The sequence below is a fragment of the Triturus cristatus genome, chromosome 6 (genome assembly GCF_964204655.1).
Source record: "Triturus cristatus chromosome 6, aTriCri1.1, whole genome shotgun sequence".
In the NCBI taxonomy this organism is placed as follows: Eukaryota; Metazoa; Chordata; class Amphibia; order Caudata; family Salamandridae; genus Triturus; species Triturus cristatus.
In genome coordinates this window covers 935,648,539-935,666,039 of record NC_140589.1, presented here as the reverse complement: position 1 = coordinate 935,666,039, position 17,501 = coordinate 935,648,539, and positions in this window count along the sequence as shown.

Here is a 17,501-nt window from a genome sequence, read left to right as displayed (position 1 = left end):
TGGCACACAGACCACAGATCGCTGGTCCACATTGTAGACATAGACAGCAACTGAATAGTATGAGAAGGCCAATACCTAGGAAGGATAGGACCCTCCATCCAAAGGTAGATAATACACTCCAAAACCAACCGGACCAAGTCCAGGTGCCTGGATTCTGGTGTATCTGGCTTACAATCTTATGAAGGCGAGTTATGGCTTTATATACAGATGGCGAATTTTCTGGTATGAAAAATGCAATAGCTTGATCCGATGACCCTACAAGCTCCGCCCCTATCGGCCAGGATAACGTCAAGGACAAGACTATTTTGAAGCACAACAATCCGCATAGCAGACTGCTCTTCTGTTAAATTGCCTAAGGCGGAAATAGTTTCGTTCACTACTGCTTCAAGGGTTCTGGTTAATCTACGTATCAGCTTACTATTGGTAACTGTACCTATATAGGGAAAGAAACCTTTATTGAAATCTGTGTATTTTTCCCATGCTGTTTCAGCGTAATTGACAATTGGGAGATCTCTCTGCTGTCTATTGTGTACTAAATGAGTATTTCTATGAGAATCAGGAGGAGCTAGGAAAACAGGTGGTAGGAGGAATGCTATGTAACAGGTACCATCCCAATCTAGAGGTAAGCGTATATATGCGGTCTGGCCACATATAAAGTAGGAATGACGAGAAGCTCTAAATGTAGACTTGCCTTGATCACTGAATTTTATTACAGTGGTGCATTTACTATGGCCCATGAGTATGGAGCCATTCTTTCTTATACATAATTCCTCTTTTACTGGGAATACGGACATGGCGGGCAAGATTGGTGTAGCTTCAGATTCAACGTTCAGGATCATGAGGTTAAGTGTAAAATTACCTAATCCATATACTTCATTTCTTAGATCAGTTCCTGTTCTTTTGGGAAGTCCCTCCTTGTTAGGGTAGCAGACTTTAAGCAAAACTAAGTTTAGGTTTCCCCATACCCAGTTGTCTTGATAAACGGCGGAATTCGAATCTAGGGAATTAATCAAACTAAACCATGCTCCACAGGAGCCATTGTGTGTGAACGGATAGAGAAAAAGGGGCAAAACTCCCTTATAGTTCTGATAGGGGGGGAGTCGGCCACAGACCCAGCAGTCTGTAGCATTGCTAGTCTGATGTGAATGGTGCAGCATCTGAATAAAGGTATTGTTGCGTAAGGCAAGTCGATATGATAGCTCATAGGATGGCAGATCACTAAATGTGTGCTTTATGGTATCATTAGTGGAGGAGTGTAAAAGTGAGGCAATAGGAGGAAAAATAGCATGTAGTATTAAGCTGATACATATTATCGTGATGCTCTTAAGATATTGAAAAATTACAGTCACTATACATCTATTTGCTTCTTATCTAACTCTCTTATTTTTGCTTTATGTTATTGTCCAAGATCTTATGCGAGCCAGAATACATGTTCAACCGCTTCACCACCTAGTGGACTTAATTGATCAAACGGGTTCTGACTTTTTGAATCAAGGTTTAGCTTTGTGGAAACTTCTGGGCATTCTCCTCTAGAAAATGTTGTTCAAAATCCAAGTTCAAAGTTTTTTTTCCTTTGTAAAAGAGTGGTGAAGGTGCACTTTGACTTTAACGGCCGTCCCCGTGGTCCAGAGCACTGACTTCGGCGCCTGTCATCCAGGAGCGATGGAGTATTCTTTGACCTGGGTGTTGTCAGGGAAGGCGGCAGCAACCTGCGAACAACAAGAGAGTAGTGCAGACATCAAGGAAGCCAGGTAATCTGTCAGCATGTTACTGTCAACATAAGTAATCTTTTAGGCATTGTAGTGCCCACATATTTTGGTGGTCTACCAAAGACCACTTCATAGGGAGATAAGCCTGTTCTAGAATGAGCTACAATTCGCATGTAAAAGAGGGCAACCGGCAGGGCTACCATCCAGTCTATACCTTTGTCTGCGCAAATTTTTAATGTCTGATTATGTCTTTCTACAAGGCCTGCTGCTTCAGGATGTCGCACACAATGGAATTTCCAGGTATACCCTAACAGAAGGGACACCTGCTTCATTAGTACCAGGACATATTTGTAACCTCTACATCTGTTTATTTGGATATAATCCATTTGGAGCACTTCAAAAGGGTGGTCAGGTGGATGGAATCCACCTTGTTCCATCGGAATGCCTTTACCTGCATTGAATTGGCAACAGATCATACATGTTCTGACCTTTTGTTTCGCTGCTGCACGCAGGTGCTTGTTGAACCATATATTCTGTAAGCTATCTATCATTGCTTTCTCTCCTAAGTGTGCAGGACTATGTGCGGTATTTATAATCACTTGTACCATGGTATCAGGAAGAAACCATGTGGATTTGCCCTTTGTCATCCAACCTTGATCAGTCAGTACCCCTCCTTGTTCCGATCATTTCTTTAATTCGTCTACAGTAGCATGTGTCTGAATGTCTTGTACATCCCTGGAAGGATCCCTAACTGTCATGGCTTTGGACAGTGATAGTATCTGTGATTTTGTCATGTCTAGTGGGGTCTGAGCTGTCTGTTTAGCAGTTCGGTCTGCCAGATCATTGCCTTGGGAAATGGTATCTGTGGCTCTAGTATGTGCTTTACATTTTAGGATAGCTATGGCTGTTGGTAAATGTATTGCTTCCAGTAGGGCTTGAATAAGGGGGCCATGCTGTATCTTGGCCCCATGAGAGGTCAAGAAACCTCTTTCTCTCCACAAAATCGGTGTAAATGTTTACTCTCAGGTGCTTAGCTCTTATGCACGCTTGTGTCAGGGCGATGAGCTCTGCTGCTTGTGCTGACAATATGTCTATTCTTTTAGTCTCTATTATTACAGTATCAGCAGTCACTGCATATGCTGCCACTAATTCTCCCGCCCCTGTCCTCATGCATGAGCCGTCAACATATAGTGTTAGGTCGGGGTCTGGGAGTGCAACATCTGTCAAGTCTTGTCTTGGTTTAGTCACGGTATGTATTACTTCAACACAGTTGTGTGGTGAAACGCTTTCTGTACTGGAGGGCAAAAGGGTAGCAGGATTCAGTATGTTGCATCGTCTGATCTCTATGTGTGGTTGAAATAACGTCAGCTCATAATCCGTCAGTCTAGCTACAGTCAGGTGTTGTGTTTGTGTCCGGTTCAAGAGAACCTCTACTGCGTGTGGTACTTGTACTGTCAGAGGGTGGCCCAGCACTATCGAGTCACTTTGTCTTATGGCTAAGGCCGTTACTGCAACTGATTTAGGCACGCAGGCAAAGCCTGTGCTACTGGGTCTAATGTACTAGAAAGATAAGCACAGGGCTCGTGTTTTCCTGCATGATCTTGTGTTAGGACAGATAGTGCTGTTCCATCCCGCTCTGTCACAAAAACATAAACGATTTGTTGTAATCAGGGTTTGCTAAAACTGGTGCTTGACATAAAGCTCTCTTTAATTCTTCAAATGCCACAGTGTGTTCTTGTGTCCAAGGGAGGACTTTAGTAGAAGCTGTATTAGGGGCTTGGACTAATTCCCCTGAAAGATCACAATAAAACATGAGAAAAAGGGGAAAACACCATACCTATTTCCTTGGCTTAATTTCTAAGGGGGCTAATTTCTAAGGGGCTTAATTTCTTAAGGGGCTAGCGGGAAGCGAACCTCCTCAGGGGCCACCCTGTGTCTTGACAATACTATTAATCCCTGTGTGTAGCTACTGGGCGTAAGCAAAATTATAGGAGATACACAGCGTATGTGAAACGGCGAGAAATCCTTCAAATTAATGTACAAACCTCATTGTGTTAGCTCATAAGCTAGCCAAATGACATCTCATATGCAAATGTCCCTATTACATGAACCTACACCAACCTGAAGTCAATATTAATGCTAGGAGGCCCTAATAGGAATGCTAAATTACCTAAATATTCGGAAAACCAAGTTTAAGAACAGTTGTTAATGTTGATAATTAATAATTTATCTGCTAAAGAAATCAGTCAATGTGCAATAATTTCCACCTATACAATAAATAGCCTAATTCAAAAACAAGTCAACTTTTGGGGCCACCACTCACAAGAATGAGCTTACTAAAGCAAACTTTAAAAAGGAAATCCTGTCAGATATTTTCTCATTACCCTAAATACCGGGCCTCATATGTCCCTCTGTGGTGGCAGTCCCTATTTAAAACAGGCCTTTCAAGAGTTAAAATGCGAATGCACAGATCATAATTGTTCCTTAATGTCCAATCTGGAAACATATGACCGAGGCTGCCTGTCTATAAGAGAAAGGCAGTTATGTGAAAAATATTTTAGTCTTGCATAGCCTTTTTCTTTTGTTTCATTCATCTCCAACACCAATTAGACATACACTGATAACGTGTTGTCTGCTATTTTGACAGCATGATAAAGGTAATATCATGTCTGTGAAATTTAGTAATTGTGCCAAGCCATCAGTATACCGGGCACAGAAAGCATGGATAATTACACTAACATATATAAATGAGCAGCGATGCGCAATTACAGTACCTACAGCTCAGATGCGAACATTCTGGCCTGCTTAATTTGTCAGGCTTATAATCAATAACTTATTTACCTGCCCTATACAACCCCATCTGGCAGTGGGTCATCCCAATGATGACCGCGTCAAGTCTGACACACAGGATCAGCAACAATAATCAAAAAATGACGAACACACGAACCTGTCTCTTTTTTTTTTTTTTTTTTTTTTTTTTATAAAAATGTGCTATGCTTCTTTGTACACAATGTACCCTCATGTCCTAGTCGAAGATGCATCTCACATCTTTCCTCACAGACCCGTAACCACTGGATCATTTATCCAATGCAACTGGTGGCAGCTTGTGGCCACAATTCAAAAATGTCTGAATTTGAAAATCGTTTTTATATAGGCACATAGCCCTTAAAATTCCAAGCAAGAGCAACATTTTACTTTCTGACCAGAAGCAATATAACAATTGCTAAAAAATAAAACAAATCTTCTCCATAGACATTTCCTCGGGGCACTTGTTTTGCACAGAATAGAACAAGGGAATTTTTCTCGACTTACATTTCTCAGCTGCCCTGTCTTATCAGAGAAGTTAAAAATAGCCCCTCAGCGCGGCCTGAGCCTGGGCTGCCAGCCATCTTTTTTTTTGTTTTTCCTACTCCTGGCCCCAAGGCTCTCCAGCTGCAGGCATTACACAGATGCGATGTCAGAGAAGCCTTCTAAGCAGTGCCCTGTTCTGCTCCTCTCATCGGCCCCCACCTACACTGGCTACAAGGTCAGAATCTGTCTCCGATTTCTGTATCACATTCTGCTCTACACGGCCCCCACCTTCTCCTCACTCTGAAGCTGTCAAAGACAAAAAGACTACTCAATTCCATAAAAACTGCAATAATTCGCTCAATTGAAAAATTATTTTTACATACAATTTGCACTCAGGGGGTCATAATCTTACCGACTTGACCCTGCACATTGGCTCACTGGACCACCAAGAACACAAACCTGTATTCATGAAAAATTTGCAAATTCGAAATACCAACAATTCTTTTTCCAAGCTAAACTTGTCACTAATTATTTTTCGTTAACACTTTGTACATTAGGGGTGTCACAGGAGTTGCTCCTTCTCTAGCTGCACCCCTCTCAATTTCCTATTGCCAACGTAGTCAAATGTTGGACCATGTAAACACCAGCTATGCGCTGTTCATTTGGTGGGGGGCTCAAGAACCTTTGGGCTACTATGTAATTAATATATGTATTAGAACTGGTCTTTTTACTGGGGCCACTCTTGCTAGGTCCTCTGAAAGGACGGGATAAATACCAGCAACGTCAGTATTTCTTTTTCTGTCAGCCTGCGCTCATTTTACCAGCTCAAATTCCTCCTGTAACATCTCATCCTTGGCTTTTCCAGACTCCAGTCCACTCCTCTCTGCTTCGTGAAACACTTACTCTGACCTTCTATGTGACGCCTTGCGCCAAAAACTCAATGGCATCCTTCCAAGCTGGTCTACATTTTCTCTTTCATAAGAGTGTTTCGTTGTCCATCTACTTGTTCTGCTTTTACTCAGATACCTTCCTCAACTAACACGTTTTCTCGGGCTTTGTCTGAATCCTCCATACTTTTCTCTTCTTTTCTGAGCGCTTACTCTGTGCGTCTATGCTATTCTTTACGCCATAATTCAACAGCGTCTTTCTGTGACTGTCTAGCTTTCCTCTTCCACAACTCTTCTTCGACTTTCATGATACATTCGGCATCCCAGGTCCCAGCTACGGGCCATCTCTGACTTTCTGGTAACTCTTTGGTGTAGTCCACCCATAGATCAAGGAATAATATGGCGTCTAAGCCATGCTTGTGAAAAATAAAATGTCCTGTAGTGTCCCTAGGAGGAATAGGAACTGCTTCTTCAAGCACCCCTTTTCTGGTAGTAATCTGTCTTAACTTCGAGAAGAGCGGCATATTGACAACTGATCTGATACTTACTCTTGAACTCACTTAATACGAAAAAAACACAATAATGAACAGTGAACAATGAACAATCATTCATACCACAATATTTGAACACTTTAAACATTAAACATTAAACATTTTAACAACGACCGACAATGATGACAGTCTGCCTAACTAATCACCACGCTGAATTCTTGACAATAACTGAATACTTCGGAATACTTGATATACTGCTAAACAGTACATATACACTGCTAAACAGTGCAGACCGGATTTGTGTACCCAAATCCGTCTTGACCGGCACAACCTATGTGCGCGTCAACACGCCTCCCCGGCGATGGTACTCACCGAGTAGCTCCTTGAAACGGAAGGCCTCAGAGAATGGACAGGACTCGATAACTGCGGACATCGGACCCTCTGGACATCGGGATTTCGGAAAACCTGGTGGGCCTCTGTATACCTCGGATCTTGCTCTCTCAGCTAGGCTCTGGTCGGGATACTTCGCACTTCTCACCGCCTCGTCTGGGTTGATCGCAGCCTCAGTCGCCCCCGCTTGACCGGAGGGAGCTTACAGGAAATCCTGCTGGTACGCGTTTATGGTCCGTCCAGCTGTGGCAGGAGACCGGGCCTGCAACGCACCGCCGGCGCGTGAGATGAGAAAGTGTCCCTGTTCGGGCGCCATTCTGTGGTAAATAAAATATTACGCTCTCAGACTTTTAAATATTATCAATAGGATCATGCATAAAGCAAGAGGCTGAGTCTGTGGTATCAGATTCATAAAGGGATTTATTCCAATAACTCGAGTCAAAGGGAGAATATCTCCATCACCAAAAAGGATCTGGACGGGGCTGAAAAGTATTCTCAATATTCTCAAAACATTATTCACAGAGTACAGTATATATACATTTCTCAATTGTACGTAAGCAAGAGAGCAAGAGAGAATGAGATAAGAGCATGTGGGCGTGTAAGTAGGCGTGAAGGTGGGCGTCCATGTGGGCGTCCACTTGATGATAAGGGGTAAATTGTCATGTGTGGGTGGATACCTGGAGATGATTTCGCAATGTCAGCAGAAATACTTGGCAGAGATGCGCGCGCAGCAGCATGACGTGTGATAGACGTGCAACTAGAGGGTGAAAGGGACTTGACATTTAGCTCTACATGTGGAGACAAAAGTCTGGGGTTATGTCAACCTAATCCCAAATCATATCTAATATCCTATGTTTAAAGAACTGTGTTATCCACAAGGGAAGGGCTCTCGGACAGAATCTATTCTATACTGACTGTGTGTGCGTGTACAAGCGTCTAAGTGTCTATATGAGATGCAAGGGGCAGAAACTTTCCATGGTAACAGGGCTATGAATTACTTGCATGAGGACAGAGAGGCCGGGCCTTTTGCTTGGTAGCTGGAAGAATGTTTACTTAAACTACTAGACAGGAATGCATCGGCTGAGGAGCAAAATAGATAATTCGAAGGTGAAATACAGCTCTTGGCAGAGAATAGGCTGATGTCAGGCTTCGTGGGCCGCGCAGAGAATGAGACAGAGTTCATGGTCACAGATGCGAGCTCAAGCTGAAGCTGTCAGAGGCAGAGAGCAGGGAAAGGCTTTGAGGACAGAATCGGGCCTACTTGCCTGAACTGTAAAAATGGAGTAACTTAGCCATAAAAAGTCGGTGGCCTTTCATACTTAGGAATCGAATATCCAGCCCATTCATGGCGGATCTGACAGAGGACATGTTAACGGTGGACGCACATGTGTTTGCGTCTTCGAAACTGGAACTGGAGGGAACATACATGTACTTGTAACATGCATATAGAACCGTTGGGGTCCAAGATAGGGGACATAACTGACCAGGAAAATCCACATTTCCACAACATCAAGGGGCTTCATCAAATTATTTAAAAAAAGAATGCCATCACTTATACTACAGTCTATGGGTGAGCATATCAATGTTGCAGGAGTTCAACCTACTTAAGGCTCAACATATGAAATTTACTTTAAGCTGTGTGCAACCAAATATTCAGCTTCTCATACCTTGTAGTAGAGGGGTGGTGATCACATTTGTTCTCAATTCCTGAATTTTAATGTAATTTTTTTTTTAAGCTGAAACCATCATTGTGGATGAGAGGTGACAGTAAGTAATTTTAAGGGGAACCTGTCATGCTACAAGGGTAACATTATCAAACATACTATATAGATTATCCAGACTTTTATGGTGTACTTTTCGGTTTACACCATGATGCATTGGGTGATATGTGTATTAGGAGATGCAGACTTTAATGTTACTCTGGACTCAATTTTGAACCATTCTGTAACTAGAGAACCACCAGTTTCCAGGGAAGCACACAGCATCCAAATCAATGGGAGTTTATAACTTCATTGATATTTGGTTGGTTCTTCAGTTTAACTTCTAAGGATCTGGGTAGATGGGTACAGAGGTGTCAGATTCAAATCACTCACAAACAAATTAGAATGCACAATCCCAGATGTGTCTAGTTCAAAATAAGAATGGAAGTATAGACTGGATGCACTGATGGATCAGCTTGATCAGAGATCAATTCAAAACACATTTTGCGCTACTTTGAGAAGAACGATTTAGAAGACACTAGCTAGGAAATTATATGGGATAAATTTGAAATCTATACTGGAGGAATTAGTATAGCATTGAGAGGTGGAGTATTGCAATCAATTGGGCATAGATGTAGCCAGATTTACTAACCCTAGATTCCAGGATATTAGGTATTGTTGGTCATATAAAAGAAACGAGACCCAATTTTGACAACTTTGCTGCAAGGGAGATTAATTTATGTATAAGAGTATAATTGCTAGTAATTATGCTAACAAGAATCGGCCAAGAAAGGTGCTAGCATGCTGAAGGAAGACATGATTCCAACTATCTAATGGTATCACCAGGGACTCTGGAAATGTTGTCCTGGACAATAATGGAATCTACAATGAATTCCCTCAATTTAATATAACCCTAGTCCCTGAAACACATTCTAAATGGGAACATTACATTAAATCCTATTTAGATGGGGTTGCACTTCCAGGGTTCAGTGTAGAGGCTCTAGAATTGCAGAATACCAAGACTGAAAAGCATGAGGTGATTGAAGTAATTGTATCATTGAACTCTGGGAAGTCCCCTGGGGCCAACGAATTAGGAGAAGAATTTTATAAACATTTTGTGTACATAATAGCATCCAGATCTTTAGAGGTTTACAAGGAGGCTTTGGAGGTAGATGAGGCCCTTATGGCAATATTTTCAAAACTGACCAAATATCCAAAACTCTGGCTCATATTGCCCAATATTCCTTTGAAATAGGGAGACCTTATCTGAAGATGAGAAGAAGCAATGCAACATTTCTCTCTCCTCAGTGTTCCCAAAACTGCTAAAAAACAAAAGGCAATAGAATAAGATAGGGAAAACAGAGGAAAACAGACTTGATAGTTCAAACTGGTAAGACAAATAGGGATAGACAAGACAAATTTCACAGACACAAAAATCTGTGAAGATGGACACTTCAGCAATCCTGGATAGGAATGAAAGGCAAACGATGCTGAGGAAAGAGATGAGCATTGGTCTGAGGACTGGTGGATGCTGCCGTCCCACTGATGAAGCTCTTGACCCAGACAAAGTCCCCTAGAACTGTGGTTATGCACAGTGGGTGGCAATGGAAGGGAAGTGAATGAGTCAGGAGCAAAGGTGGTTTGAGTTTAAATTGGGATGAGTAGAAAACTTCAGTTTAACACAGGAGCCTGATACGTGAAATCAGAGCCCTACAATTTATGCACAGTAAGGGGCCCAAATAATGAGAACGGTTGCAAGCAAGGGAGTAACTGATCTGAACCATTTCTGTCTTCCTAAAATGAGGAAGGGCTAAGGAATTAGTTCTGGTATTGCCTTGATTTAGAACTATCAATAAAAAAGGGAAAGCTAAACATTTATGGGGCCGATTCCGAGCCGGGTCGGAAGGGCACCAAACGCGATCCGGCCGGAAAAACTATGAGCCATATGCGTGTTTTTCGTCCGACTCGTACAGCAGTACGAGCGAGCTAGTACAATGCGAGCTACGTGAAATTCACCGTCCAAGTCGTTTCCAGGTCCGAACCGCTCCGTATGTCTCAGTCGTAAGCTAACCGTGGCGTACAATGGATGCAATTTACAACCGAGCCAGTACGATGCACGCGTCGGACAGCCTGTGCGAGCCGGAGTGTCGGGCTTCCAAAACGTCCGAGTGGTTGCCTTTGGGGGTCCGCGTCAGACCCCCTGTCACCCGCAGCCCTTCAACTCGGACACAGGGGGAGGAGACACAAGGGTCTCCCCTACACATGCATGTTCGGTGTGGATGGCACCGACGCGTACCCAATGTAGGGGAGCATGAGACGTACCCATTCAGTCAATGGGAGCCCATGTACGCGTCGTACGACCGGCTCCCATTGACTTCTATGGGAGTCCGACCGAACCGAGTCGGCAGTATATGGCCGCATCGTACTCGCTTGGTCGGACTGCAGGACTCCGGCTCGGTCGGAAAACACTCCGGATCCGGCTCGGTCGGAGTGCTTTCCGACCCGGATCGGAATCTGCCCCTAAGTCTGAATTCCATCAGAAAGGAAAGGACTTTTTTTTAAGAGGAGATAAAAGAAAGGAAAACCCAACCGTTGGACCTGGCCCTTTTCATAGGATTACACCCAAACTTTTTGCCTTCTTCCATCTATTCTTCTGATCTTCTTGTTGTTGGCTTCAGGACTCTGGGCACCTTACCTCTGCTAATCAGTGCTAAAGGGAATGTGCGTTCCCCCTTAAAGCTTGGTATGATTGGTTTACACCTCTTTGGCATATTTGATTTACTTGTAAGTCCCTTGTATGGTGGTATCCCATATACCTAGGGCCTGTAAATGAAATGCTATTAGTGGGCCTGTAGCGCTGCTTGTGCCAGTTCACTGATAGACTATCAATGCCCAAAATATCCCCATACACAAATATCGATGCAAAAAGGTCTATGTCAAAAATATCGACATCCTATATTTAAACTTGTAAGTACAAAAATATCGATAAAAAATATAGATGTACAAAATATTGATTTTTTTATTAAAACTAAAATTAATGTTACAAATATTAAATAAGTGAATAAACTTAAAAAAAATATTTCAAATTAATACACATTTTAACAAATATTATAAAATAAATGTAATTAAAAAAACATATTTAAACTATATATAAATTTCCTTTAAAACAATTATTAAACTATTAATTTTAATGTATTTTTAAATTTTTTAAATATAGCCTTACCGCGCGACCGACACGTACCCGTAGCCGGTCCGTCCTGCAGAGGAAGTATGCTGCGCATACCTGCCAAAAACACGACCGACACGTAGGCTGTGATTCAAACTCCATTCTCCGTCCGAGCCGTAACTCCTAACGCTGAACCGAGTCGCCCGGAAGCAGTATCCATAGCAGTTTCCAGCATGACAAGTACGATGCGTACTTCCTACGCGCCGCGCGGGTCACCACGTACAGCACGTCACAGCATCCAGAAAACAAGCATATCAGCTACGATTCGCGCCACAACTCAATCCACGGCTACGAGATGGACCAGCTTGCAGCGGGTATGAGACGGAGCAACAAGCAGCGTGTACGACACGAACAAATCATGAATCCCATCGCGCAGGTCATACCAGTACTCTACATCTATGACCGGCACAGGAACCGACGCCGACGGCGCAGGCGGTAAATCAGACACCTACCACATAAACAAATGACACGTACCCGCAAAATGGTACACACACACAGGGGATCCACATCCTGGCCACTAAGAACATGCCACCACAGGGGTTGCATGGCCAGCACCACTAACACCCCCAGCCATAGGGCTTATGTTCCCTAGCACCCCTGCCACCCCCACCCCTAGGGGACCTGTTGCCCATCACCCCTGCCACCCCCAGCCATAGGGCTAATGTTTGCCATCACACCTGCCACCCCCACTCATAGGGGACCTGTTGCCCATCACTACTGCCACCCCCACAACTAGGGGACCTGTTGACCATCACCCCTGCCACCCCCAGCCATAGGGCTAATGTTTCCCATCACGACTGCCACCCCCACTCATAGGGGACCTGTTGCCCAGCACTACTGCCACCCCCACTCATAGGGGACCTGTTGCCCAACACCCCTGCCACCCTCAGCCATAGGGCTAATGTTGCCCATCACCCCTGCCACCCCAACTCATGGGGGACATGTTGCCCATCACTACTGCCACCCCCACTCATAGGGGACCTGTTGCCCATCACCCCTGCCACCCCCAATCATAGGGGACCTGTTGCCCATCACCCCTGCCACCCCCAGCCATAGGGCTAATGTTGCCCATCCCATCACCCCTGCCACCCCCACCCCTAGGGGACCTGTTGTCCACCACTACTGCCACCCCCACCTCTAGGGGACCTGTTGCCCATCACCCCTGACACCCCCAGCCATAGGGCTAATGTTGGCCATCACCCCTGCCACCCCCACTCATAGGGGACCTGTTGTCCATCACTACTGGCACCCCCACTCATAGGGGACCTGTTGCCCATCACCCCTGCCATCCCCACTCATAGAGCTTATGTTGCCCAGCACTACTGTCACCCCCACCCCTAGGGGACCTGTTGCCCAGCGCTACTGCCACCCCCAACCCTAGGGCACCTGTTGCCCATCACCCCTGCCACCCCCACTCATAGGGCTTATGTTGCCCAGCACCCCTGCCACCCCCTCTCATAGGGGACCTGTTGCCCAGCACTACTGCCACCCCCACTCATAGGGGACCTGTTGCCCATCACCCCTGCCACCCTCAGCCATAGGGCTAATGTTGCCCATCACCGCTGCCACCCCCACCCCTAGGGGACCTGTTGTCCATCACCCTTGCCATCCCCAGCCATAGGCCTAATGTTGGGCATCACCCCTGCCACCCCCACCCCTAGGGGACCTGTTGCCCATCACCCCTGCCACCCCCAGCCATAGGGCTAATGTTGCCCATCACCCCTGCCACCCCCACCCCTAGGGCTTATGTTGCCCAGCACCCCTGCCACCCCCTCTCATAGGGGAACTGTTGCCCAGCACTACTGCCACCCCCACACATAGGGGACCTGTTGCCCATCACCCCTGCCACCCTCAGCCATAGGGCTAATGTTGCCCATCACCCCTGCCACCTCCACCCCTAGTGGACCTGTTGTCCATCACCCTAGCCATCCCCAGCCATAGGCCTAATGTTGGCCATCACCCCTGCCACCCCCACTCATAGGGGACCTGTTGCCCATCACCCCTGCCACCCCCAGCCATAGGGCTAATGTTGGGCATCACCCCTGCCACCCCCACCCCTAGGGGACCTGTTGCCCATCACCCCTGCCACCCCCAGCCATAGGGCTAATGTCGCCCATCACCCCTGCCACCCCCACTCATAGGGCTTATGTTGCCCAGCACTACTGCCACCCCCACCCCTAGGGGACCTGTTGCCCAGCACTACTGCCACCCCCACCCCTAGGGGACCTTTTGCCCATCACCCCTGCCACCCCCACTCACAGGGCTTATGTTGCCCATCACCCCTGCCATCCCACCCCACCCCTAGGGGACCTGTTGCCCAGCACTACTGCCACCCCCACCCCTAGGGGACCTGTTGCCCATCACCCCTGCCACCCCCACTCATAGGGTTTATGTTGCCCAGCACTACTGCCACCCCCACCCCTAGGGGACCTGTTGCCCATCACCCCTGCCACCCCCACTCACAGGGCTTATGTTGCCCATCACCCCTGCCATCCCACCCCACCCCTAGGGGACCTGTTGCCCAGCACTACTGCCACCCCCACCCCTAGGGGACCTGTTGCCCATCACCCCTGCCACCCCCACTCATAGGGGACCTGTTGCCCATCACTATTGCCACCCCCCACTCATAGTGGACCTGTTGCCCATCACCCCTGCCACCCTGACTCTTAGGGGACCTGTTGCCCATCACCTCTGCCACCCCCACTCATAGGATGGGTGATGCGCCACACATCCATCATACTCCAACATTAGGTATGTCAGCAAAATACATCTCCCCTAACATCATGACAACAGTGTGTAGTCTGTGACAAATGCCCACAACAGTGATTGTGACTTTGAACATACAATGTAACTAACAGTACATGTGTGACCAACAAATGAGTGTGCCCCACACAAGGCAAGCATCACCATAGCATTGTGGTAATGTAAAAAGAACACCCCCTCGCTGAGTAGTAGAAAAGTTAAGTGTGGTCTTCCAAACAGCAGCAGATGTTGAGCATTTTGGTGATGGGGTATAAACCCCCCCCTCATCACAGTGACCAAAAGGTAAGTGTCATCATGGTCAAAGCTACAAATAACAAACAGCATATATGAGCCCTGCTCCCAACACATTAAACACTTCTGTGGCAAACTAGTGGTTGTGTCCCATTCCCACAGCGATGTGGTGAGGCTAACAGTGCTGTGAAAACCTAACACACTCTCGGCCATGTGCAGACAAGCACCAAACATGGGGGCTGACAATGCATACAGTGTACAATGACACAAGAGCAGAAGTGACCATCACCAAGCATACACACATCTCGAAAATAGACACACTAATCAAAACAACCTGTGTAGACTGTAGGTGTCAGCTCACAAACTCCCATTCCATGCCAGCAATGGCACCTAACAACCAGGATGAATGTGCACAATGACGTGATATGACTCACAGGGACAGCAGGGAAAATCACAGAAACAGCATCCAGACAAATGCCCAGAACAGCAATACCAATGCACTGATGCAGATGCACAAACACAAACAGGCAACCTCAGACTGCACATCTGACACAGCATGTGTGTGTGTGTGTCACAGCATCCCCAGGCAACTACACAACACATGAGGAGGGCTGAACCACAGTGACACAGATGTGGACACAGTGCCTTACAAAAGTAAACCATCATTGGGACACCCTTAGTGGGCAATCAGGCATTGTGAGATGAGAGGGAGCACAAACGACACATGTGACACAAGCTGGAATGAACACCAACTAACACAGCAAGAGACTGACACACAACAGCACTACCCCCAGGGACCAAACATTGGGGTGACACAAGCATGCATGACACCTCCACTGTGATGACAAAGGCAGATGTCGTACAAACTGGGAAACCCAGACATGTGTCCTGTTCCACAAACATACATCACACATACACAAACACAAATCACTCAGCATGGCCCCTCATCCATGGACAAACGGGAGCTAGGGGACCATCCATGCAAACTTTAACATCAGTCCAGCCTCAACACCACACACCCTGAACTGCAACAATGTGCATCTGTGAAGCCCACATGGACAGGTGACATTGCACATGCACCCATGACAAACACAGGAATGTTGGGAGGAACTAAGGTGCACAGACACATCACACAAAGACAATTTACAACCCTGGTGAATGACAGACATACTGCACAGTATGCGGTACATGGCCACAAGAGAACCACAAGGCACACATGCTGACACCTGCCAACATTGCAGCCATGAACCTGACAAGTGGGAGCAGTCACACTCACATATAAATGTGTAAATCCCTGAAAGGTACCACCTAGGGACAACTACATGATTTTGCAAATAAACAAGTGCCTTGGGGAACCGTGACTGTGTCCCATCTGTGTCTGACAACATCATCACCACTCAGAACTGACAAATCCCAATGATGATACAACAATTAACAGTAGTGTGTCATGCACCCACTCATCTGGTAGCCCATGGCAAAGTAGTGGGCTGAACCCAGTACCACTCAGCAACCATCAACAACAGGAACATATCAAGGGAACACTGCATGTGTATGAACAGGGATGTGGACATACACACATGCTCATACAACACACACCATGCGTCCAGGCTATGTCATGGGACAACACACTTACTTGAGGGGACCCAACTCCTGTGGAAGCCCAGCTGTGCCAAACATATTCACATCACCTCTCACTAATGTCTGCAAAACACTTGGTCAGTCAGCCATCAGTTACCACACAATGAAGGCTATGGTCACAACAGCCTGGGTACATGAGTCTCCCCTAAGTCATCTGCACATACTCAAAACATATGTCTAGCAAGTTGCACAGAGGACCCAGTTGCTCCTATAACAATGATGCCCACACCTGTAGTTCCATTGGTGATGTGCACAAAGTTTGTGGAATTGACAAATTGGACAATGGGAAGCACATCATATGTGCATGGGTGCAAGCCAGAGATGTGACCATGCAAATCAAATGTTCACAGAGATGTCCACAAATAGTTGATCATGACACACCCAGGTAGCTGCAAAGGATGACATGGATACCCATCAGAATAGGATACATATCTCATGGACCACATGGAGTACCTCACAGCAACACATCAGAATTCAACATTGGAAATCAAGAATTACAGGTGCAAGGGCATGTTAAACATCATCAACATAATGTACAGCTAAATCAAGTTCACAGGGATAAAGAAAAAAGCTTTATACAGCATATTAAAAGTTAAACGTCCGTTCAAACAAAAGGCCAATGGCCAGTCCATGTCCAAATTCCAAGGAGTGAACTAGAGTGACAACTGTCACACGTTGCTTGCCTGCACTGCTAAGGACCGGGGTCATCCCCTCGGAGGGGCATACATGGGGGCAGGCCAGGCTCCGCAGGGACAGGATCAGGGTGCAGCAGAAGGAAGCAGTGAAGAGGTGGTGGATGCAGGCGAGACACTTGCAACTGCAGTGGAGCTGACTGAAGTGGTGGGTGCTGTCACAACTGTGGGGCACAAGTCAGATGGGGTGGGTGCCGGCACAACTCCAGTGGGCAGGTCAGATGGAGTGGATTGGGTCCCCACTGCAGTGCCCAAGTCAGACGGGGTGGTCGTGGACTACACTGCAGTGCCTACATCCATGGGAGCGGAATGGGGGGCAGGTGAGGTCGGCAGGACGGGGGTCCCCACATCAGTGGCACTAACCGTCTGACCAGGTGTGGAGGAGCAAGTGGTAGGGAGGATGGCCTTAGCATTTTGGGGATGGTGTATCTGTGGGTGGGGGAACCCGGGGCAGGGAGTGGCGGGGGAACCTATGGAGTTGTG